The 25849-nt window shown below is 39.6% G+C and overlaps 1 pseudogene; it reads right to left on the reverse strand.

Moving 5' to 3' along the window:
- Positions 1-23807: 23807 nt before the first annotated feature.
- On the reverse strand, positions 23808-24266 carry LOC114685654 (annotated as a pseudogene).
- Between the last annotated feature and the right edge of the window lie 1583 nt (positions 24267-25849).

Below are 25849 nucleotides of genomic sequence, written 5' to 3' on the forward strand. Positions count from 1 at the left end.
GATTGATGTGGGAGGGCCAAGCCCACTTCAGATCATGCTATCCCTGTGTAGGTGAGCCTGAATTGTAGAGGAAAGCAGGCTGAGCAAGCCATGAGGAACAATCTAATAAGCAGTGTTCCTCCACAATCTCAACTTCAATTCCTACCTCCAAATTATTTCCTTGAATGCCTGCTCTGACTTCCCTCAGTGATGACCTGGAAGTATAAGATGAAACAATCTGTTTCCTCCCTGGGTTATTTTTGGTCATGGTGTTTTATCACAGAAGTAGAAACCCTAACAACAACATCAATAAGTGTGAGGTTCATAGTTTTCTATTATTGTACTTTGCCTTTAATTGTGTTTTGTAGCACCAGAAACATATACAATAGACACCAGGAGCAGGAACAAGGGCACAGTGGCTGTGGAGGGGCCACCCTCTTAGCCTGCAAGGGTGCTCTCGAGCTGATGAGTACCTTGCCAGGCCTGCTAGCTACCCTACCAAACCTTTCACCTTTAAAGACACGGGGTGTGACATGCCATCCAGGCTCTGGTTTCCATCCCCTGCAGCACGCTTAAGCCCCTTCTCATAACACAGTCCCTGTGTCATAGGCTGCTGAGGTCTGAACTCGATTTGGCTGGCTGTGTCACCCTTAGTGCTGTCAGGAAAAAAAATGGTCTAATTAGATGGCAGGGTTGTTGAGAGACTCCTTATCAGTTGTTAAATTCTGCACAGGGTATGTCAGAGCTTCAAAATTGGAGCTGACTTGGGGCCTATGGGATCCCTGAAGGCCATGGAGTACCTACAAAAGGATCAACCCCATGGGCCAGGGCTAGCCAATCTGCAGGCCAGTTTCAATGGGCCTCCCAGGGGAAGTGGCAAAGTATTGTGCAGAGTCTTGCTGTGTGATTGCATAATTCCATGCTCATGCATACATGCACACACACAACCCAGAAAGAAACAGAGGGTCACCAGAGAAATTACACTTGGAAAGGAAGAGGTTAAAAAACAGAAAACCTGTCCATCATTTTAAACACCTGAATCTCACTGCTCTTTCAAATAAGGAACAGCCCTCCAGAGCAGAAGTGAGTTAGGCCAGGCCACAGGCAGTTTTGTAAATCCATGGCTTCAAGAGGGCATTGTTCTCACTGTCTCATGCAGTGGGAGAGGCAAGGCAGAAAAGAAACCTGTTCAGATCTCTCCCCCATCCTTTCCACTGTGCTGTCCTATGCAAATCTTTCTTCCTTTTTTGCAGAAGCTTCTTTTGATGCTTCATAGAATGTGATAAAATCCACATATGAATCTTTTGGGGATGATTTGAGTAAATTGGGTGCTCACTATTTTTTAAACAGGTTTAATTAGTTTATTAATGGATATATAGCTACTTAACAAATACTGGTCTTCTTAATGTTGTTATCCTTTTTTAGAGACCTGGTTATATGCTTTGCAAATTTGATCTCCTCTTTTGAATGCCTCAAGCAAGTGGACAGTTTGAGAGATATTTTGATACCTCAAACCCAGAGGAGCTGGACTGCATAGTGGCATCTAATTGACTTCGTTTTCTGACCAAGGACACTGTTGCTGTGAGCATTCAGCATTTGGGCTTTTTCTAATGTAGATCTGGAGCCTTCTTCCAATGAGCCCCTTTTCAGTCTCTTAAATGAGCAGCTATTAAAGCCTTCAAGCCTTCCCTCAAGAGCCACAAAGAGTGGTGCATGTTCCTTTCAAGTTCAGCAAGAAAATGTTGCCAGATATCTGGAGCATACTTCCTTCTAGAACCCTTCCCAAAGAGGATCTCCAACTTCAAAAAGAAGCAGACCAGCAAATGTGAAGTCTTCGCTGAGAACTTACTCCTAAAGTCTTCAAACGCCTACAGGCGATAAGCACTGCAGAGTACAGGGCCAGTATGCTTGCTCATCAAAGTATAGGACAGAAATGGAGGAAGAGAAGAATCTAGGTAAGGAACAGGGAGAATCAAGGGATTAAAAAAGAATAGGAAAGAGAAGAAAAGAACAAGTCAAAAGAGAAAATGAAAAAGCAAAAAGGAAAGAGGAGCAGAGCGGAGGGAGGGAGGCAGGGAGGGAGGGAGGGAGGGAGGGAAAGAGGAAGGAAGGGAACAAGGAAAATGTGTGTGTGGGGTGTCCTTTCCCAAAGGGGAAGGTGGGCATCATTTCAAGGAAGGACTTATAGTGAAACAAAGCAAGAGTAGCAACAAAATGTACTAAATTCTATAATAAATTTCTTCAAACTTCCCATAAACTCAAAATTGCCTACGGGGCCTGGGTTTGTTTCAAATGAAAGGTACCAGAAAAGAAAGAGCATTAGTTACAGCTTGGAATTAGAAATAAAGGTCTCTTTCAAGCAACTTCAACTCAGCAAGTTCAAAACTGGACTCTTTTCCCCAAGAAATCCTGTAATTCTTACTAAACTTTCCTTCACAGAAAATGATGGTTTTAGAAGTCATCACCCTTCTCTGATTTCCTTCTTTAGTTTGTTTATGCTCTTTTAATGTCTTAACTGGGTTCTTTATAAATATTCCTTCCTCTCTAGAGATGGTGGGGGGTAGGGCAGAACCACAAAAGCCGTGGTGGTTAGAACACGTCAGCAGGTGGGGGCAGCCCCATGGAATTATCTGGGCTAATATTAGTTTCCTAGTCACAATCAGTAAATAGTTATGACGTGATTTCTTTTGAAAGCATGCTTCCCACCCTCTTTATAACTAAATACCATCTCTACAGGGCAGCAGTAGGCTTGTGGTAAGTACTCAGTCTGGGTTTCACCTTTGCAATCCAGTGGGTTCACTGTCTGCAAGAAGGCAGACACACAGATGTTCTGCTGGTCACCACACCCTGTCCCCTTACAGTCATAGAACCACACCAATGTCTTTTCTTTGAAGAGTCACCCACTCCCTCATGTCTGGGTGTCACAGTTGGACTGGATGCTACTCTTCCTAACTTTTCTGACTTTCTACACCAGAGGTGACATTGTCAGACTTTTTGGAGCACTCTTCATATTTAGTGTTGAGCCCTTGAGAATATCTCAAAAACGTTCTTGAGCTTGGCTTGAACAAGTTATGCCCTGAAAATAAAATCTTCACATGACTCCAACATCCTCTACAACAGCTTACACCCTAGAAATACAACTTCTGCATAACTGCCTTCCTGTGCATTCCTGTGTGTTGGCCACAAAGGTGTCCTCTTTAACAAAACCAAGCTATTTGCTATGGAGAGTTTTGGGGAAATAGCTATTCCTTCACAGCTTTGTTTCAGTTCCTGTCAAAACTGAACAGGAAGAAGTGGCCACCCTGCTTTCTCTGCTGTATAGTTTTCACTACGCCGTTTTTTAGAGAGTGGAATAATTTAAGAAAAATCATTCCTTTTCCTACTCTAATGCCTGTGAAACAGTAATGTAAACAATGAGTTTATTTACATACAAAAGCAACAAAGTTAAAAGGACGCAGGGCTGTATAGAAGCACCAGGACACCACACTCTGAACAATTTGTATACAGGAAACACGACGCAAATATTATCTTTGCTTTACCAGACGATCCTATTTGCACCTTTCAGTGGTTAAAAAAAAAAATCAGTTAAGATTTTTTTTTTCTGTTTGTTTTTGACTAGCTCTCACTTTCTCACTAACACTCTATCTTTTACCCCATGGATATCTTCTTAGTTCCTAATCTTGCATCTTACACATACAGAAGCAGCACGAGCCAGGCAAAGCACTTAGCTTGACCTCTCACCCACCAGGCTGGAATCTGGATATAACGTCCAGAAAAGAAAACCACAGCTTGGGACACAGTGCTGCACCACACCGGTTTTGCAACACTCCTCACTGAATAAAAGCACAGCTTCAGGGAAAGAAGATCTAATCTCAAAGCCCAAATCTTGACACAGGGTCTGTGTGCCCATCCTAGAGTGTTGTTCTGCTTTTCTTATCTGAGGTCTGAGAGAGTCAGGGGCAGCCTTAGGGGTTGGATATTCCTTGCTTCTGGGTCATCAGAGGAGAATCCCGCTTAAAATGTGTGAATTAGCGAAGCCCATGCCCTAGTTTGCACTTGTCCTGAAGAAGTCAAGGGACTCCAGAAAAAGAAAGTGGAAAAGCCACAGTAGAAGAAATGAGACACTGATAGGAAACACAACTCTTATTTATGATGGGAGAATTGAACAAGACAAGCACAATTAGCAAGCCGTGATCAGTAAAAATGTTTTTAAGAGCTCCAACAAAAGTCTATGTGAAAGAAAGCAACTTAACACTCCTAGGCTAAACATGCCCACGTGAACTATAATTCGGCAATAACTGGAGCCACACAGCATACTATTATGCTCAGTTTATAAGACACAGCCTCCACATACAGAAATGCAAATTACCGTGATTTCTATTCTAATAGACCCTTGGGTGGGTAAGTTATGAGGAAAGCTTAATATGCAGCAGCTTTAAGGAAAGCATTGAGAAAGGTTGATGGAGTTTTACTCAGCCTTCCTAGGGTTGGGATAATTCTGTGCTTGGGAGAAAACAAGTGAGTGCTTTCTGGTCCTCTTGCCTGGAGCTGGAAGAGAGCAGGGATTTTAGCAACCTCGGCATAGTCCTTTTGCATTTGCTTTCTGCCGTCAGTCCAAAACCACAAGCTTTTAATTTTCCCTGAAGATTAAACCAATATTTACCAGTAAGCCTGCATTTATCCTAGGAACCCTTTACTGTAAACTATTGGTTTTGAGTAAACGTTAGATCTTGTTTAAGTTGCCCCTCCTTGGTGAAGGAGCCAGGGGGAAAGAATGCTGCATCTCGAATAAGAGAATAAGAAACCTTCCACCGCTCCTGCCAGAGCAGGCTTTCACAGTCTGTTCCTCATTTGTTTCCCAGGATGTCTAATTAGTGATCCAATGTAGTCATTCCTGAATCTCAGCAATGAATTACTTCCTGAGGTGGCTGTTAGTAAAGTGAGATGTAAGGAGTTCAATAAAACAGTGAAAAGAAATCTAGTCTGATATAAAATAGACTAATGAACAAGAGACTTAATAGAAAGCAGTCACAGCATCAAAAAGCATATTGTTTCCAAAATGGCCTGCTGTAAACTCTGCATTTGCCCTAATCCAACTCATCGATGGAGCAAACAGTGCTTTTTAGTCTGTTTAAGGCCAGTATATTTCAACTACCATCAACAGAAATACCCCAGAATAGTCTCACAACTCTAACCAGCTTTTACCTCACAATTGCTTTTAAGTTTTGGTGATCCAAATGGAATTCTCCACTAACAGAATTTAAATAATGTCCACACCATTCAAGACCTGAGGTACCTGAGGGTAAAGGCTGCATAGCAAATATTACCTGTGCTAGGCTTTTAAAGAACATCCAAGGAGCATGAGATCATGGCCAAGGTCTACAGTTTCTAAGAGATGATAGGACAACTCTGGCAAATTCCACATGAGCACCTTTCATGTGGCCCTCCTAAATTATTGCCTTCACTGAGGAAGATAAGGCCTGGCTTCACTCAGCTGCCACAGGCCATTGCTGGGCCCCCATGAAGCAATGCAACACTTAACTATGCAGGGAGTTGCAAACTGTGCTCTAGAGTATGTAAACTGGGAGGAAGAGGGTCTGCCTTTTTTCCTAAAAAGCTATCTGTTATTTAAGGTAGATTATGTTGGCATGCTGAATACTCTGTTGGAAGTCTAGTTTGCCAGCACAGCAGTCTGCCCCTGCTTCTGAAACTGCTTGGCTGAGGGCAATAAAGAAGAGGTGCTGCAGATTTTCTCCATAGAAGTCACTGTGTTCTAGGGAAGGTGTGGCTGAGTCTGGAGCTATAGGCTGGAACAGAGCATTTTTACCGTAGCAGCCACTCTGACAGTCTTTCTCAGCATGGCTCATTCTCCCTCTTTGCTAGGTGTGTAGAAGAGCTAAACCATCATTGTATAAGGCCTTCTTCTCTGAGCTTGAGTGCCCATTTCCTGAAGGCACTAGGAAAGAGGCTTGGGAGTCTAGAGCCTGTGCTCTCCTCTTTGCCTCAGAAAGACAATGTGTCATCTTTAAAATTACAGATTGGACACATGATTTTTCAGACTGTGTAATTGTGTCTCATTTTGTTCTTAGGAATTGAACCCTTTTCTCAAAAAAGAATTTAAGAAAAGCTGGCAATAGAGAATAGTTAAAAGCTGTACAGTTTTGGATGAAATTGGGAGAGCAACTCCAAGACCCATCCATTGCCATGTTTTCAGGGTCCCTTGCCATTAGAGGAGACTTCACATAAGCTTCCACTTAGAGTCAATGGGTCATCAAATAGCCTTCATGATCTATCATGGTTTCTAGCTCTGTTACCATTTGAAATTCTGCTATATATGTTTATAGTCCCAGGGAATGTATGGTCAATCATGGCAGTGAAGCTATGGAAACAGTCAAATGATGGATGTTAGCAGAAGGCTAGCAGGTCACATTGCCTCTGTACTCAGGATACACAGCGTGTAGGAAGCAAAGGTGATATAAAATGGCCTCAAGACCTACCCACGGTGACCCTCCTCCTCCAGCAAGCCTCCACTTTGTAATGGTTCTACAACCTTTTCAAACAGTGCCACCAGCTAGGGACCAAATGATCAAACATGTGAGCCTATGATTGACATTTACCATTTAGGCCACAACAAGATGAAATGAGCAGATTTAATATTATTTGAATGTTAAGGTCAAATGAAAAGAGAAGGCAAGAATTATAACAAAGTTTCCAACTTGAATAAAGGTAGGATGTACTGCTGTCTACCATATGGAAACTCTAGGAGATGACTATTTTCTTCTTCATCTAAAGACATGATGATCTTTCTTATTTTACAGTAAATAAATGATAGTATTAAGTCCAGAACTGGTCCAAAAAATAAGTATGGCTAACCTCCCTGGAGCACACTTTTTTATTGTTCTTGCAACTGTCATAGCCTTATTATTCCCTCATCTACCATCTTGAGAGACTCTAGGCCTGTAGGATGAAGATAGATGCCCCAAGGTTACAGAGGAAATTTGGATGACTGTCCAGGCAGCCAGCTGTCTCTGTCATTCTAGATTTTTGGAAGTTGTTTACAATGCTCTTTCTGTTTACTTAGGTAATATTGTATCCTTCTGAGGTCTTTGATGTAGTTGAAGACTAGATAGTTATAATTATGTTTTTCCTTGGTTATAATAAGAGATAAGGTAGATATGAAACCTTAGACTCACAAATAGAGGATAGATATCATATCTCCTTTAATTTTGCCAAATGCAAATAGACTAGATATTATAACTATAATTGTTGCTTGATAACTGTTTTATTATATGTAATTTTACTATGTTAAAGAAAAGGGGAAGTGCTGTGGGAATCTTTGTGTATGCTGTGAATATGTGTTGCTCTGATTGGTTGATAAATAAATCCATTTGGCCTATGGCAAGGCAGTTTAGAGGCAGGCAGGAAATTTAAAGAGAGAGACAGGAAGAAGGGGAGGAAATACCAGGGAGCCGCCCAAGGAGCAACATGTAATGGGACACAGGTAAAGTCACATGTGGCAATATATAGATTAATAGTTATGGGATAATTTAAGATATAAGAGCTAGCTAGCAAAAGACTTGAGCTATGGCCATGCAGTTATAATTAATATAAGCCTTTGTGTGTTTACTTGGGGGACACAAGTGGGAGAGATTTGTCCTGACTGCCAGCAGGCAGGGACACAGAAAAACTTTCAACTACACCATCTTTTGTAGTTCTGTATGGATTTTTGTTTCTCATTTGTTTGTTCATTTTGAAATTTCAAGGATTTTTCTAAATCCATAAGGCAATATTATTTTGCATGTGACATACCTTCCATTTTTATATTTAGGGGCCAACTCTTCCTTTATAATCAAGTTCCGTTCGCTTGTTAACCTTGCTTAGAAAAAGGTTATTTTTACCTTAAATATGAGATTTGACACAGGAAACAAGAGTAACTATTTTTATCACAATTTCCAAACAGTGTCATAGTGAACGTCACTTTGAACGTCTCTTCTTCAGGAATGCACTTGTGAAATCATTTCTGTGTCATATGCCTCTTCTTGTAGCAGTGTTGTTTGCCTTCACCAGTTCAACTTCCTCTTCTAAAGCCCTTTTAGGGATCACTACTATGGTCATCTGTTTGTGAAACCTCAATTGGTAGTTTACTGATTATGCACTTCAGAAAACATGTACAAAGAAATAATTAGCATTTACTCACAAGTGGAAAGTAGTAGAGGAGAGTTAATAACAGTAGGGCTCTGAGTCATTTAAGCCTGTGTTCCAGCTGATTCTTATTCAACAAAAATTGTTCCTTTTATTTCTGGTTGCCCCCTTTACTATTTCTAATTATTATTTCATCTTTAAGTGACAAAATCTCTAAAACGCGTTGTCACTCCGCATTGTTTTCTCAAGGGCCTGCAGTCGTACTTAAAATTCCACAATTTTTAATAGCAAAGCATGTGTTTATCCTCTGAAACTGAGTCATCCATCAGTAATATTCTGTTTACATACCCTGGTGTTGTTAGGACACAGATAATGCCAGGAGAGCTACCAGACTCATTTAAGGATATATTACCTCTCTTTGGAAAGGAGCTTGACTACTTGGCTAATTTTTGTCACTGTGCTGTAAATTGCCGTCTTGTGACAGGTATGCCTTGTTTTAAGAAGCTATATTGAGAATCTGGGAGGTAGTAACTCTTTCTAGAATACAGACTTAATTTTTTGTAAATTTGAAGTCCTTGCTCTATGAAGCACATATCTTCTATTTACGTTCATATTTACATGGCCTGCATGACATTGCTCAAGCAGTCCTTCCTTCCTTCCTTCCTTCCTTCCTTCCTTCCTTCCTTCCTTCCTTCCTCCCTTCCTTCCTTCCTTCTTTCCCTCCCTTTCTTCCTTCCCTTTCTTTCTTTCTTTCTTTCTTTCTTTCTTTCTTTCTTTCTTTCCTTCTTTCTTTTTTTCTTTCTTGCTTTCTTTCATTTATTTATTTATGGTTGTTCTTGTTTGTTTGTTTGTTTTATTGTTTTGTTTTGTTTTTTGTTTCAGTTTATTTTTTGTTTGTTGGGTGGTAATCATTCTGTAAGTCCAACAAGGGTAAGATGACCTGGGATAGTTTTTAAACTAAGTTGTTTGGCTTGCCAAATCATTACCAGAAACACAGAAGATCTGAAAATTACACAGACTCCTGAACATCTAGGGAGCAGGGCCGCTGCCTGAATTTGCCTTGTACAGTCAGGCAGCATTACTATCACACAAAGCAGACCTTGGACTGTTTCAGGCTGAGGTCTCCTCAGTTCCAGTAAGCCAGAGCAGTGAGACAGAGAAAGAGAATCACTGCTGCACACATATGTTTTGAAATAAGCCACTTAGGCTAACATTATTTTCCTCCTACACAAAATAAAACAAAAGTTCTTGAGAAGAGAATGAAGCAGAATCTTCTGTGTTTTGTTTATTACAGAAAACTCAGAGTTCTGCTAAGCCACATATGGCAAAGGAATAAATAATGTTACTGAAATAGTAGCACTGACTATTGTGAAGGTTTTAAGTAAAGATATTCTCTTACCTAACACCAATCATATTATATCCTCACAAATTACCTAGTTACCAAATAAGAGTTAAAAGATGGCCATGCTGACTCAGTTTCACCAATTGTCTCAATTTCTAGCCTTCTCTTTTTATTTGATTCTGTGAATTGTCAAGTAAGACATTTCATCAGATTTGAACTTATCTTTGGATCCTTTTCTTTTCTGCTATGATACTGTCAGTGGTGTCCCAAGTGTGCTGGAGCAAAAGTCACAAGACACCTTCCTGCCTACAAGAAGCTTATCAAGTGATCAAATGAAGCTTCCACAAATGAATTACAAAACAAACCTAAAAAAAATACATTTGCCTCAGGGCTCCAAGAAATACAGTGATTTCCTACTGGAAGCTTATGGAAAATCTTCATGGAGAAAAGTGGGCCTGTATAAACAAAAAGAGAAATGTGAGATTCATGCCTAAGAAACCAAGCAAGGGAATGAGTAGTTGCATAGAAGTTTAGTACATAAATAAGACCATGCATGGGGACAGTATAATACTAAGACTTTGGGATTATTGTCTAAAACTCTGAAAAGGCTTGCCATAAGGTCATTCACTGTGGGAAGGGTTTTGAAGTCAAGCGGAGAAGTGTACAGAGAAGTGCTTTGGTAGCCATGTCAAGGAGTCAAGTAAGACTGGAACATTAGCACTAAATGTTTTTATAAACATCAAATTTGGATAAGACAGCTAGGCTCCACAGTTCTTGACAATGCTTGGGCATGAAAATATGGAAGTTATTTTTTATATTTATGATTCTGGAACTGAAAAAAGGAGAACTTACCTTAGACAAAGGTCTGAGATTTTGAACTTCTGAAACTGAGTAGATCTTACTTCTTTTAACAGAAAGTATAGCAGCAGAGGCAGAGTCTGGCTTGGACTATCATCAAGAAGCAATTGGAAGTGCAGGAAAGGACAGCTGGGCAGATATCAAGAATAGACAATAAACACAGGATATATTTAACAATGACTGTGGCTATGGCCATGAGATTGGAGAAGGAGAAAAAAGAACTGGGAAGACTGGAAGAGACGCTTGCATGACTGGGGAGTCTACAGACACAAAAAGATGTCAGAAGCATAAACTAAAGCATCAGCCACATGGGGAGCTGGAAGGAGAAGAGCGTTTGTGCTGGCTAGTTTTATGTCAGCTTAAATGAAGCTATGGACATTTGGGAAAGGGAAACCTCAATGGAAAGAATGACCCCATCAGATTGGCTTGGCAAGCCTGAGATGGATTCTCTTGATTAATTGATGTGGGATGTCCCAGATCACTGTACACAGTGACATCCCTGGGCTGGTGTTCCTGGGTGTCTGAAAAAGCAGGCTGAGCAAGCCATGGAGAGCAAACCAGTAAGCACCACCCCTTCATGGCCTCTGCATCAGCTCCTGCCTCCAGCTTCCTGCCCTGCTTGAGTTCCTGCCCCAATTGCCTCCGGTGACTGACTATGATATGAAAGTGTAAATAAAATAAACTCTTTGCTTCCCAAGTTACTTTTGGTCATGGTGCTTAATATAGCAATAGAAACCCTAGATATTAAAGGGGCCCCAAGTATGAAATGCAGACAGAGAAAGACCACTCTCTGCCTCTCCAGAGTCCTTTCCATGATCAAGCTCTCAGTAACAGAAGAGAGCAAAACCCTGCAGTCCCCTCTGACTGTCTTCTCAGTCTCTAGCCCATAACAAATACCATTCCTTAATTGATTTCCTAAAGGAGTTTTCTTGTCATCTCGTGGCTGAGAATTCTACAGTAGCTCTTTTTGCCTGTGGAAATTCAAATGCTGAGTCTGGTATTCTGCCTCAATTATTCAGACTCCATTAATTAACACCATCTTATCTACTTGGCTTTCTTCTCCAATCATTTCTAGTACATTTTGGTGGTGCCAGGCTAGGGACTCTTGTCACAACACAAGCCATGCACATTTTGACTAACGTGCATATATTTTTTCCAGTTTCAATTCTATTTTCTTCCTTCCTGCCAAAACAGAAACTAAGCCAACATGGAAATTGAAATAAAGCTTCGCTCCTTCATTCTCTTCTGTTATAACTTAGGAACTATTCTAACCCTAATGTCTATTCCTGTACTATTGTTTTTAATTATGTTATACCTTTTTAAAATTACAAGACTTTTTACTTAAACATTTTTTCAGACAATATATTTCAATCATGTTTTCTTTTCCTCCAACTCCTTCTATATCCTCCTTACTTCCCTACCCACTCAACTTTATTTTCTCTCTCAAAAAGAACCCACACAAACACAAAAATAAAAATCAAAAAACAAATAAACAAAAGATCATTGAGACAAAAAAAATCCCCAAATAAGACAAAAATGAAATAAAAAGCCTACAAAACAAAGCATGAAGTTTTTTGTTTTGTTTTGTTTTTGTTGTTGTTGTTAGCAAACTACTCCAGGGCATGGGACTTGACCTGGATATGGTTGATATGGCACTCCATTGGAGAAAACTGATTTTCCCCTTGCTAGTGGGTATCAGTTGCAGATAGCTTCTAGTTTAGTGATGGCCCCCCATATCCACTTCTCCCTCCTAGAGTTGGGATCCCATCTCTCTTGAACCTGTGTAGGTCTCATGTGTGCTGCCACAGTCTCTGTGAGTTAATATGTGTATCAGTCCTATTGTGCCTGAAAGACAGGTTTCCTTGAACTAGTCATCACCTTTGGCTCTTACAGTTTTTCTGCTTCCTCTTCGACATAGACTCCTGAGCCCTGAGGGATGCCATTTGATGAAAACATCCCGTTTAGGATTGAGTGCTCTAAGGTCTCTCACTCTCTATATGTCCAGTTGTGGGTATCTGTATTAATTTTTACATGCTTCAAGAAAAATCTTCTCTGATGAAGTTTGATTGAGGTACTGATCTATGGGTATAGCATATATGTCATTTGTATCACTAGGAGTCATTTTACTGCGATGTCCCTTTAGCCGAATAACAGCATTAGATTTCCCCCTAGGCCCATGACCTATCTAGTCTCAAGTTCCGGACAACATAACCAATGTCATGTATGGGTTCCATCTCATAGAGTGGGCCTTAAATCCAATCATAAAGTGGCATTTGTTCCACTATTGTATCTGTGTATCTTTCTTGCAGGTCACTGTTATAAGTTGCAGGGTTTGCAGCTGGGTGATACTTCCCTTGTGAAAGCATGTAGAGTACCTTCCAGTGCCATGAAGGCTAGTTAGTAGGGGCAAAGCTTCTATTTAGGCAACAACTCAACTGCTTTAGTGTTGTCCTCAGCAATAGGGCCTTACCATGAGGCTGTGGAGAGGAACAGAAACCTTGGTAATAGTCTGTGATGTTTGGGGCTTCCATGGGACCTCTTTGACCAACATCTCAACAAGATTAACTCATTTCTGGCATCAAGGTTTGCTTGGTGCCATAAAATGTCTACTTGTAGCATCGTTTTTCCCTACTATATGGTGATTCTATTTAGATTCCTTTCATATATGTTTATCATGTATGTTTAGGAAGCTTCCACAATCATTTCATATGGTTTTTCAAAGGGTCTTTAGTGTTAGTTGTCCCTTCCCATATTTCCTCCTTTTTTCTTATCTCTCAATGTCTCCCTATTTAGTCCTCCTATTTTAGTTTCCCCTTTATTTCTCCATAACAATATATTCTATTTTCCCTTCCTTTGGAGATCCTTTCCTTTCCACTTGACCCTTACTAGGTATCTAAACCTCTGTGCTTATTCAGAATGTAGCACAACACACATATTGAAAGTTTAAAAGCTAATATCAAACCAAACTAGTGGGAACTCATGAACTGTGGCTCAATAGCCTATCATGGGACTGGACTAGAACCTCTGCATAGGCCATACAGTTCTGTAGCTTCGTCCACTTAAGGGGCCCCTGGCAGTCCCTGATGCATGAACTGGCATTTTGGAGCCCACAACCCATGATGAGACACCTTACACAACCTTGATACAGGGGGAGGGCCTTGGATCTGTCTTAACCGAGTGTGCCAGGCTCTGCTGATTCCCCATGGTAGGCCTTGCCTTGGAAGACGTGGGAATGGGGGGTGGGTTGGGAGGGAAGGCTGGGGGATAGAAGGAGGGAGGGGAGGAGATCTGTGGTTAGTATGTAAATGAATAGAAATTTTCTTAATAATAAGAAAAAGAAAAAAGCTAATATCCTCATATAAGAGAAAACATACAATATTTTTCTTTTAAGTTCTAAGTTACCTTACACAGGAAGTTTTGCTGTGGTTCCATCCATTTAGCTATAAATTTCATAATTTATTTTTTCTTAACAGCTGAATAATATTTGTGTATCCATTTATCAATTCATGTACATCTAAGCTGTTTCCAATCTTTTCCTATTATGAATAGATCAGCAATGAAAGTGGATGAGCAGGTATCTCTACAGTAGAATGTAGAGTCCTTTGGGTATGTGCCCAAGAATAGTATAACTGGCACAATTCTTAAGGGAAATAGACAAGTATTTTATTCAATACAATAGTGTTTAACATAGCATAGATCACAGAAGTATTCACATATAGACAAACATGTGGACTTGAAATATTTTGACCTTTAGCCTTTCATGAGGATACAGTCAAATGTGCTGGTAACTGACTACAATATAGTCTGAGGCACCTTGCTGCCCAACATCAGTCCTACCATCTATTAGTTAGGTTCAAGTCATGAAGGTTTTTATGCTAATACATGATCAAGTTTCCATTTTCATAAACTGTAGTATGGGACAGTGTTGATTTTCTGTGATTGAAAGAAATAGAATGTTAAAATTCTCCACCTTTGTAAGAAGTTTAGTTTTAATTACTCCTTAATATAGGTGGATATTTCTGTCCCACCTGCAGCTGCCAAATAATAACAAGAAGACTTATTAATTACAAAAGCTTGGCCTATAGCTACGGCTTGTTTCTAACTAGTTCTTATAACCTAAATTAGGCCATTATCTTTTAATTTGTGTTCTTTAACGTGGCTCAATTATCTTTGATTTGTAATACCCATGCTGATTTCTCTGTATCCCTGGTATCTCCTCATGACTCTACCCTTCTTCTTCTTCCCAGCATCCTTTGTGCCTGGAAATTCTGCCTAGCTATTGATCATTCAGCTCTTTATTAAACCAAAATGAGTGATACATCTTCATAAGATTATTCCACAATACCTTAGAGAGAATCAGCCACCATACATGAAATGAACCTGAAATAACCACAGAAACTGAACAGTAGGCTATGGAGAGTCTGTCTATAAAAAAAATTGTGGAAGATAGCTGAGCATCAAGTTTGTATGCTTTACCACAGTGCCCCAGTCTGCTGGGGTCTTTGGCTACAAGAGAAAGTATTCACTTTGTGAAATAGGAGTGTTCAATTTTGTTTTCCATTCTTCATCATCAACATCACTGTGAGGGGGCAGTTTATTCTCAATTTTTCTTTGCAGGAAGTTTCCACATGTAAACCACAGGCAGAATCATGATAACACAACATAGAGACACTGGTTCAGTGAAACAGCAGTGAAACAGTTTCCGAAGGAACTCGTATAGTCTAATATATAGAATTCAGTATGATTTAAATAAGAAACTAACTGCCTGGGCCCCAAATCTGACCAACTAGAAAGGTTCCTTAGACCAGTCATGGGTATGTGACATAAAGAAAAAAACATGATGGAGATTAAATCTTTGAACCACGTGTTGAGTGGCTTTCTCATCTAATTCTTCCTTCAAGAATGCTTTAGATGGAGGCTATGGAAAGGACATGAAATTGAGAAGATTTTTTTGTTATGTTTTAGGAAAGATAAATCCCATTTAACACCAAGATTAATGAGATGAGGAACTGAGTTGCAAGACTCATTTGCAAAAGCTGGGAATTGTGCAAGTGGGTCCACAACTCAGTCCAACATTTACCAGGGAATCTGAAACCAAGAAAAGGAAAAGAAAGCACAGAGCTCTTGTAAAAGCAGTTAGACCCAGCTTGCCCTCCTCAGCAAAATCAAATATGAAAGAGACACAATTCAGAGCAAACTGTTGAAGTGGTCTTGGACAAGTTCCAGAACCCCCAACAGACTCATCTTTCTCAGAAATCTCCCATTTATTCTGTAATACTAAGCAGAAAAACCCTCTTTGAGTCTAGGACTTCAGTGGCAGGAAGAGATGCAGTGGCTGGCTGCTAGAATTCTACCCAGAGAGACATTTCCAGAACATTCTTGTAATAGGTTTAAAATTGACAGGCAACATCTTGAGTCAGTGTTTCTTAGAGCAGTGGCCTGGAACAGCAGCATCAACATCACCTGTGCACTTGTTAGGAAGGTGAGTTCTTGGGTCCCATCCCAGACCCACTAAAGTAGCATCAACTCAGAGTAAGACCATCAAATTATGTTGTAACAAGCCCTCTGGGTCACTGATTCAGACAGAGCTACAGCTATGGGACCTCTGACCTCCATAAATTAGAACTAATTTTGACCTTCCTCTCCCTTTTTATGTTCCCTTCATCCTTTACCCACCACCCTGTATATTGCAGTGACTCATGCTCACACAGCTTTAATAGAAAAATGAAAGCACTCTTAGAATTTTTGACAAAACAGTAATTAATAAATAAGAAGGGAGAAAGTGGTGCAAGGCACTCCTTCCATTTCAATCAGTAGGCGGTAGTTGTATGTATGTGTGTTCAGACTACATTGTAGCAGGTGAAAGTACTGGGGCCAGGGTCAAAAGGCCCATTTGCCTAACTCACTGCTCTGCCACTTGATATTTATGTAATATGGAGCAAAGACTTTTACCTCTTGGTAACTATTTCCTCAACCAAAGCATAAGGAGAAAAGCATAGCACCCAATGGGGCAAAGACTAAATGTTTACAAAGCTATGAAGTCTTTAGAGATGTGCCTGATGCTATAAATGTGATCCTTCAAATCCTATTTAAAAATCAGGATTACAGGTAGCTAGGTTATAGTGGTAGAAAATGAAGAATCGCAACACTGCTAGGGGCCAATGATCTTTCTTACAAATGAAGACCACCCCCTCTGCTTGGATTCTCCAATTTCCTCCAGATAGCAAATATATATGTTCCTGAGAAGGACATAAGGAGCAAAATTGTGTGACAGCCTATTGGGGGTGGATATAACAAGATGGTACCCACTTATGTGTGGCACTATGAAGTCTAATGCAGACTCATTGACTTCTGAATTAACCTTTAAGAAACATGGCAGAAGAGAGCTGAAGGAAGGAATAGGAAGTGCCTGGATCTGGAGTGCACAGGAGGGTATGTTCTGCAGACAGGTCTATTTGTGGACATTACCCACCACTAGCTTTAATCTGAGCACAGCCCAGGTCACAAACTTGACACCACAATCAAGAACATGGGTCCAATAATGCATCTGTTTTCATCCTTGGATTCCACCAGAGGAATCAGATGGAGGTAAAAAGAGAATAGAGATAAATTTTTGAAGACTTTGGTTCCTAAGCAATTGTTCTGAAAAATATGAATACCCAACCATGACTTTGAATATGTTTTTTACATTTTAAGTATTCTTAGAAATGTAAGACATGGTATGAGTAGTACTTCCCTGATAGACCACCACCTGCTCTTGTTTCCTAGGGTTCATTTGTCCACCCAGCAGAGAGCAGGGATTTAGAAAACCTTCTTATCTAGTAAACAGTCTTGCTTTCTTCTCTAGGAAAATTTGCAACATGTGTTATGTTGCTCTTTTCTGGACTTCTATCATGTGTTAATGTCCCAAGAGCAAGCTGTGGAGCATGAATTAGAGAAACATGGGAGAAGGCTGGGGCCATGCACTCTAGCAGTCTATTATTGATGGAAGATCTGGGACCAGCCTGTTAGACCCTCCAGCTGGCAAATGCTTTATTATTCTTTCATTCAAGATTCTCTTATATCGGGTTTTCTTATGTATATTCCATGGGACATCCTTTCAGCTACAAAACCATTTAGATAAATAGAGAGGAAGTTAGCTCCCCTGCCTCCAATCCCCCCAAAAATATACATTTTTATAGCCTGTCTAACTTTATTAATTGTTGTTATGATTCTGGAAGAAATATTAGTGTCTGTAAAAATAAATTATTTAAAAACCAGTCTAACACCAAGTGAATACAACATCAAAACCACCTATAAATTTGTCACTATATTGCAAGTTTAAACCATTTGCTTGAATTTTATAAGCCAAACAAGTTCATTTCCCCATCACTTAAACACACTGATGGGTAGTAGGTGGATTATAGTATATGACCTCATTTGTGAAAATTAATGCCTTTGGAAGTCTGGAGCTAAGTACATGTTTCTAGGACACCACTGGTTCACTGTCATAGTTCCTCACAAACACTGAATGTTTCACACATATGTGGCTCTCCATGTGTATTATACCTAAGCTGAAGCTGCCCTTTTATTTCTTACCTACATGCCCACCTCTATGCTACTTAACTGATAAGGTAGATGGATTATGCTGCCTGGTTTTCTTAATCCATATCCTTGTTTTTCTCTGACCTAGAAGACCACCTCCCTCTCTTTAAAAATAATTTTTCTCCCCTAAATTTTCTGTTCCACAATCACATTTTAGCCTGTGATACTAGTGAAAGGAGAATTTGACCAGGCCCTCCTCCCCTTCAAAGCCTTGAACCCTCAGTGAAAGTGTCAGGAGACATTTCTCCATTTTGTCTTGTTGGCCTGTCTATCTTCATCTTTTCCTATTTCTTGCCTCATAGTTTCTAAATCAGTCAAACTTCCCACAAGTTTCTAATTAGGCCGCAAGTCTTTTCTGAACACTTTTGTACATTATACTTTATGCCCTCCCTTCAGCTGACTAATGTTTAATCACCTTCAGCCTAAGCACTGTGTTTCCAAAAGGAGATCCTTAAATTGGTTCCAGTCCTCAGCTGTGGCTAGCATTCTGAGGTGATGTCCCATCATGTTTTTATTCTACTGGGAGTTTTCTGGCTGAGTTAAACTGTTTCTATCTGAACCAGGAACCCTAAGGTGGAGACCACATTTGTCTTACCACTGAATCCTTATCAATGATTCTATATAATCATCGTTTAGAACCTTTTCCATGTTAAAAGAACTAACCAAGTGCAAAGCATTTCATTATGGTATATAAAGCTTTCTTTAATAACTGTCCTTGAAGTTAAACAGTGTCACTTTCACTTTCCAATATAGCCTCACTTCACTATACCTTCAAAGTGCTAAAGCAGAAAAGCTACCAGCTAGAGCAAGCATGACATTTCTAGTTTATGTTGACTAGAATTTTTACTAGTTTTCCCTGTAATTATAAAAAGGGGTCCATATTAGACGATAAATAGTGTCTACCGAGCACAGTGTTCAGGACCATACTTTGAACAGTTAGGCAGCTTCAACTTTCCCATTTAGAAGTGACATGGAAGATAACTAAAGAATTAGGTTAGTTATTTGTATGCCAGACCAGCGTTTATAGGGATACTCAGACTTGCATCTGACTCAGGGTGTGTATCACGTTTTATCAATGCATACTATTTTCAAATGCCTTGCATCTTTGTTAAAAACAAAGCAAAATAAAGAAGCAGGCACAATCACAATATACTGAGTACATCTGTATATATATATATATATATATATATATATGCCAGGAATTCTGTAGTTTTCTTAACATTCAAGATTCCTATTTCACTTTGATGTAGAGCCAGGAAACATGTGCTGTTTTTTTTTTTTTTTTTCATACATGTGTGTTATCATTATTGCTGTTAACTCAAGGCATTGTTGTTTCTTTTTTGGTTTGTTTGTTTCAGCTTCCCTTATTCCATCACCTTTTTTCTACACTACCCACTCACCCTCTATCTCACTCCTACACTCTATAATTAAGGAAAAGAAATCTTTTCAAGTAATTATCAAGATTGACTTTCTACTGTGTTCAAATTCATTAGATAATAGCTAACTCTACATTTATTTCACTCTGTACATAATGTTTTACTTTCTCACTCTTCACAATTCACATGGAAATAATATCATAGCTGTAACAGGACATATTAAAGGTGTTCTCTAATCTTGGCATATTTTGGGGAAGCTTGCGTAGAAGGAAGATTGTATCTTTGGCAGTGAGATACATGGGGAAGGAGGCAGCACCTTTAAAAATGCTTTTAGAAAAAAAATTACTGCTAGTGATTATCCCCAAGGAAGGTTCATGAAGCAAACTTGAGTAAAGCAAGAATAGTATAAGAATGAATTCTGTCATCACATGATATGTATGACAGTCATTTATCACACATACTCTAAAACTAGAGCCATAACAAATAAGCACATTCAAATTTTAAGTTATACATTATACAGAGATTCCCCTTTCAATGGTATTAAGTACTTTAAAAGAATAGTTTTCATTAGTTCACATAACAACCCCTTATAGATTAGCTTAGAAACTGAGAATTTCAAGTCTTACCAAAATTAGAATATGGAGAGTTGGGGTGATTTAGGAACAGGTGTATGTTTTGAAGTTTTCTTGGGTGATTTTGCCATGCAGCCAAGTCTCTCACTTTACAAAAACTGTCAGAAACTATGACTAATAAGTGTATACCTGCATGTGGTTAATGGACAAATACACAGAATTTAACCAGTTCTCTGTTGCTAGATATGCTAGTTGTTAGATTTACTAGCCCCCAAGTTTTAAGTGTTTTCAAAGCTATTGGTTTTGTGTACTGCAAAATGTTGCGACCACTTCAACAGGATGTGAAAAGTCCCATCCTGTTAAATTAGTTTTATTACTACAACATGAAAAATGCTAATTCAATGGGTGAAAGGTATTTTCTACTGACCAATCCATTGCTTGTTCTCATCCATACGTTCCATTTGAAACTCCATTTGCCACTCAATACAACTGGTCTTCAGTAAAGATATTAGCCTTGAATTACTCTCACCTTTCCATGATGCTATATGTTTGGACACCTGTTTCTCTATCTTGACCCAGGCCTGTCCATTGTTTTTCTGGCCACCATGGTCATCACTGCTATAGCTCTGCTCAGTTCTGAGCATTAGCCTGCACCTTGACTCTAGGTACAGTATGTCAAGTAGACTTCCAACAACCACAGACTGAAGGTCTATGAGCATCCAGCTTTCGCCTTTCACACACACACACACACACACACACACACACACACACACACACCGAGAGAGAGAGAGAGAGAGAGAGAGAGAGAGAGAGAGAGAGAGAGAGAGGCAGAGGCAGAGACACAGAGAGAGACAGAGACAGGGAGAGAGACAGAGAGATTAATTGATTAGGTTACCCTTAAATGTGAAAAGGACTCAGGTTCTGTTCCCAGGAACCATCTGTAACACCATTCCCAGAGGATCCAATGCCCTTTTCTGGCCCCTGTTGTGGACAAATTTCTAAGCGGTCTTATTAAAAAAAAACAAACCCAGGAGCCAAATATTGGGGTGAATGCTGAAAGATCAGAGAAACAGAACAAGCCACACCAACCTCACCTTGCCAATTCCTCAGCTGATCTTGTTTCCTCAAACTGAAAGCTTCTGAGTCTTCACCCAAATGGATCTCAGCTGAACTGCTCTAAAAGCTAAAAGCTTAAAAGGCTCTAGTTCCTGGTCATCATACTTTATATACCTTTCTGCTTCCTGCCATCACTTCCTGGGATTAAAGGCGTGTGTTACCATGCCTGGCTGTTTCCAGTGTGGCTTTGAACTCACAGAGATCCAGACAGATCTCTGCCTCCTGAATGCTAGGATTGAAGGTGTGTGCTACCACTGCCTAAACCTATGATTAATATAGTGGCTGTTCTGTTCTCTGACCCCCACATAAGTTTATTGGGGTGCATAATATATTCACCGCACTCTGTGGGCACCAGTCACACATGTGGTACATATACTTAAATGCAGACAAAACATCCATACATATAAAATAAAAAATTTTGAGACTCTTTTTTAAAGATTGGAATAAAATAAACTGTTTTTTTCCCATAAAATAAAATTGATACAAAAAGGAAAAGAAGAAGTCAAAATTTATTTGCAGATCATATGATTCTATACATAAAAGAACCTAGACTCCAACAGAACATTGCTATAGCTGGTAAAAACAGTCAATAAAGTAGCAAGACACAAAATTAACACACAAAATTCATAAACTTTCCCATATTCAAACAACAAATAGACATAAAGAAATCAAGAAAACAATACCAGTCACAACCACCTTAAATTATATCTGGGAATAAAAATAAAATAAAATAAATCAGAGATAAAAGACTTGTACAATGAAAACCTTAACATACTCAAAAAAATTGAAGAAGATACTAAAAGATGGAAAGACCTCCCATGACCATTGATTGGTAAGATTAATATTGTAAAAATGGTCATTCATTTAAAAGAAACATACTAATTCTGTACAAACTCCATCAAATTTCCAGTACAATTACACAGAAAATAAAAAACAACCCCCCCCCCCAAAAAAAAAAACAAGACAGACAAACTAATTCTGAACAACAACAAAAATAATTTTAAAAAAATCCTGGAAGTATCACAATCCTAGATTTCAAGTTGTATTACAAAGAAATAGTAATAAAAGCAGCATGGTACTAGCATAGAGGTGTTTTGTGGGAGTCCTAATTTTTGCCTGCTCTTGGGACTCTCTCCCTTCTACTGGGTTGCCTTGTCTAGCCTTGGTACGAGGGCTTTTGCCTTGTCCTGTTGCATCTTAATTTATCCTGTTTGGTTGTTGTCTCTTTGAGGCCTGCTTTTTCTGAAGGGAAATGGAAGAGGAGTGGGTCTGAGGAAGAGGGGAGGTGTGGGGGAACAGGGAGGAGTAGAGGGATGGGAAACTGTGGTCAGGGTTATTGTAGGAGAGGAGAATCTATTTTCCATAAAAAAGGAAAAAGAACATACTTATTGATCAATGAGATAGAATTGAGGACCTACATAAAAGGCCACACTCTTATTTCTACTTGACTTCTCATAAAGAAGCTGTAATGGTTTGAATGAGAATGTCACTCAAGGGTCCTAACTTGAACACAGGATCCCAAGCTGTTGGAAGTGAAAGTTTACAAGGTGTGGCACTATTAGAGGAAGTGTGTCACTGTAGGTTGGATTTGAGGCCATTTCCAGTTTTCTCTCTCTCTCTCTTTCTCTATCTCTCTCTGCTTCATGCTTGTAGTTCAAGAGGTGACTGTTGCCACTTACTACAGCTGCTATGACTGCCAAATGTTTCTACAATTTCCCCATCATATGGACTTTAAACCTCTGGAACCTTACACTAAAAATAACCTCTCTTTCCTAAGTTGCCTTGATCATAATGTTTTATTTACCACAGCAGCAGAAAAGTAAACAACACAGAGGCCAACAATACACATTGGAGAAAAGACAGAGTTTTCAACAAATGGTGCTGGTCAAACTGGATAGCTACATTTAGAAGAATGAACCTGGATCTTTATCTCCCACCCTGCATAAAACTCAGTTCCAAATGGATAAAGACCTCAACAAAAGATATGGTGCCCTGACTATGGTAGAGGAGAAAGTATGGCATATTCCTGAACTCATTGTCACAGAAAAGGACTTTCTAAACAGGCCACCCATGGCACAGGCATTAAATCCAACAATTAATAAATGGGACCTCACGTGACTAAAATGCTTCTGCACAGCAAAGGATACCATAACTCAAGAGAAGAAACAGCCTATGGAATGGAACAAAACCTCTTTTTTAAAAATCTATTTATTTATTTATTTTACATCCCAGCCACAGATTCCCTAATTCTGACAGATAATTGGTAGCTAGAATATAAAAAGAACGTTAAAAACTAAAAAAAAATAAATAATCTATTTTCATATCTTGAATTGTTTTCACTGTTTTATTGAACTGTGCATTCATGGTCTTTATTCAGACATTTACTCATATCCTCTTTAAGTTCATAATTACCACTTGAAATCATTGTCTTATGTATAAGCTAAATTGCTTTTCTCGGGGAACATTATGATGGGTATGCCAATTTATGGAGAAGACAGTGTGTCTTGGTTAGTCATGTTGTATTTTTGTTGTAAAACCTAGGCATCTGGTGTCAGATTATTGTTAGGGTTTCTTAATATGGATATCTGGTCTCACCTTAGGGGAGAGGGTGTTGAGATATTTGCTGTCACCCTAACTTGTCAGGTTGTAGGTCAGCTGGATGTTGCAATAACAGCTCAGCTAGAGATAAGTTCAACCAAGAATCAGAACCCCTGTAGACTTAGAAGATTCTAGGTGATAGTCTTCAGAAGTCTGGAGGGCTTGCAGGTTTTTTGTTTTTGTTGTTGTTGTTTTTCTTTTTTTGAAAATGTTAGCATTTAATTAACCTACTTGGTGGCTTCAAGCCACCAAGACACAGGCACCTCCAACACCCTTTATCTTCTCTTCAGCTCTTCTGCTGAAAAATTTGCCTTTCACAATGACAGGCTGCTTAGGGAGCTTTCCCTTCCCCAGAATTTTTTAGTAGCCCGATCACACAGCATCAATGATGGGAGCAGCTTCAGTCTTGTTCTTTGCAGTGTTGACCCACCCATGTCTGCTCACTGACCAGTGTCCACAATGTGTCCAGGTTGACAGTTGGGCAGAAGCCCTGGTTCCCCTTAAAGTGGTAATGTCTCATAGCAACTTTCCCAAGGTAGCCTGGATATTTGTCGAAGTTGATCCTGTGGTGATGCATACCTCCAGCATCCCCACGGCCTCCTGGGTGCTTGAAGTGTTTACCATGCGGCCATGGCTCACGTGACCCCGGAGTTTCTGGGTCTTCCGGAGTTTCTCCGTCTTCCTCAGTCTGGATGGCATGGCGGCAGCAGAAAGGAAAGAGTGGGCTTACAGTTTCTAAAGGTGGTTCTTGTGCTGCAAGAGCTGTGGTTCACAGAGTGATGCATCCTTGGTGGGAGAGGACCTAATGATGCTACATCCGCATGATATAGAGGTAAATGAGGTAAAGAGCACCCTTGGAATCTCAATCTGGGATTTCATTTACAGGATGTCACATGGTCCTAGAACATCTGGTGGGTAGCATGACAGGCTGGCTCTGGGGTCCCTACATGGTGTCCCAGGTCCTTACCTGGGATTTGAGTTGCAGGACCCCACACAGTCCCAGAGCAGTGTAGTGGGTGGGAGAGCCGAAGGAGAGGCAGGTGAAGTGGCTGTAGGGATTCCTACTTGGAGTCACAGTCATATGACTCCAGTCTGAACTGTGGGTAGAATCACTGGCCAGTGAGTATATTGGTTCTGGGAGTACCTACCTGTGGCTCCAGTTTTTAGGACTATACAAAGTCCCTGGTTATTTGCAGTGAGTGGTGTGGCTAGCAGGCAAACAGGTAGACTAATTCTGAAGTGTCCTATCTTGGGCTCCAGGTTACAGATCGCCATGCAGTTAGTTGTAAGGCTGCATTAAATGTATAAGAACTCATTCTACTAACATTTGGTTTTCTCTTAAAATATCCCTAAGAAACTTGGTGGTCGTTTTTCTTGAATTTTTAAGTGTATCTATTTTCCAAGAATTCTTTCTAACACTTTTACCTTTTACCACTGGAATTATTAATGAGCTGACTTATGGAATATGGGGTCATTTTTGTTATTATGATTTTTTTTTTTTGCTACTCAGTGCTTCATTCTGAGTGAGTCAAGTAATAAGAAAGACAGTATTACTACAGGGTGTGTGTATGAAAATTGTCCAAGGGCTCTCAGGCATGAATCCTCTTTAATGGAATCAATTACTACATTCTTAATGTCTCTGTGTTTTCCCTAAATTGATCTTCCTGAGAACAGACCCAGGATCAAGTCCAGCCATCAGGCTGACTCCTTTCACATCACTTCTCACAATTGCCTTTTGTTCTGAATAAGAAAGACAGAACTCTCACCCATCTGAATTTAACTAGTTGCATCCAAGATGTAAATCTCTAATCCCTAAGAAAGTTTCAAAATATAGCTCAAGGTGTTGAGAAAATAAATGATGTTAATGACTACTTAATAACCTCCCAAGCTTGTTACTTGTTTTTCAAGTCTTCACTATCTACAAATTGAAATAGGATTTAATATACTATCAGTGTCAGATCACCAACATTTAACTTACAAGAAACTCAAAATTTGCAAAAAACAAAACAAAACTTGCCACATTTTTCATTTCAACTCAAGATTACAATAGCTTCAAAAACAAAAAAATAGCAATTTTAGTGGTGATGGCTTACATTAGTAATTCTAAAACTTAGGAGACTGGCAGGACAATTTGCCATGAGTTTCAGCCCACTGTGGGCTACATATTGAGTTTCAGTTCAGCCTGAGGTATATAAAGTGAGACCCTCTCTCAGTGAAAAAAAGAAAAAAAAAACAAAAAGAAAAATTTCTGAGATGTTAATCCTCCATACTTATAGATGCAT

Source organism: Peromyscus leucopus, chromosome 5 (genome assembly GCF_004664715.2).
Source record: "Peromyscus leucopus breed LL Stock chromosome 5, UCI_PerLeu_2.1, whole genome shotgun sequence".
NCBI classification, from domain to species: Eukaryota; Metazoa; Chordata; class Mammalia; order Rodentia; family Cricetidae; genus Peromyscus; species Peromyscus leucopus.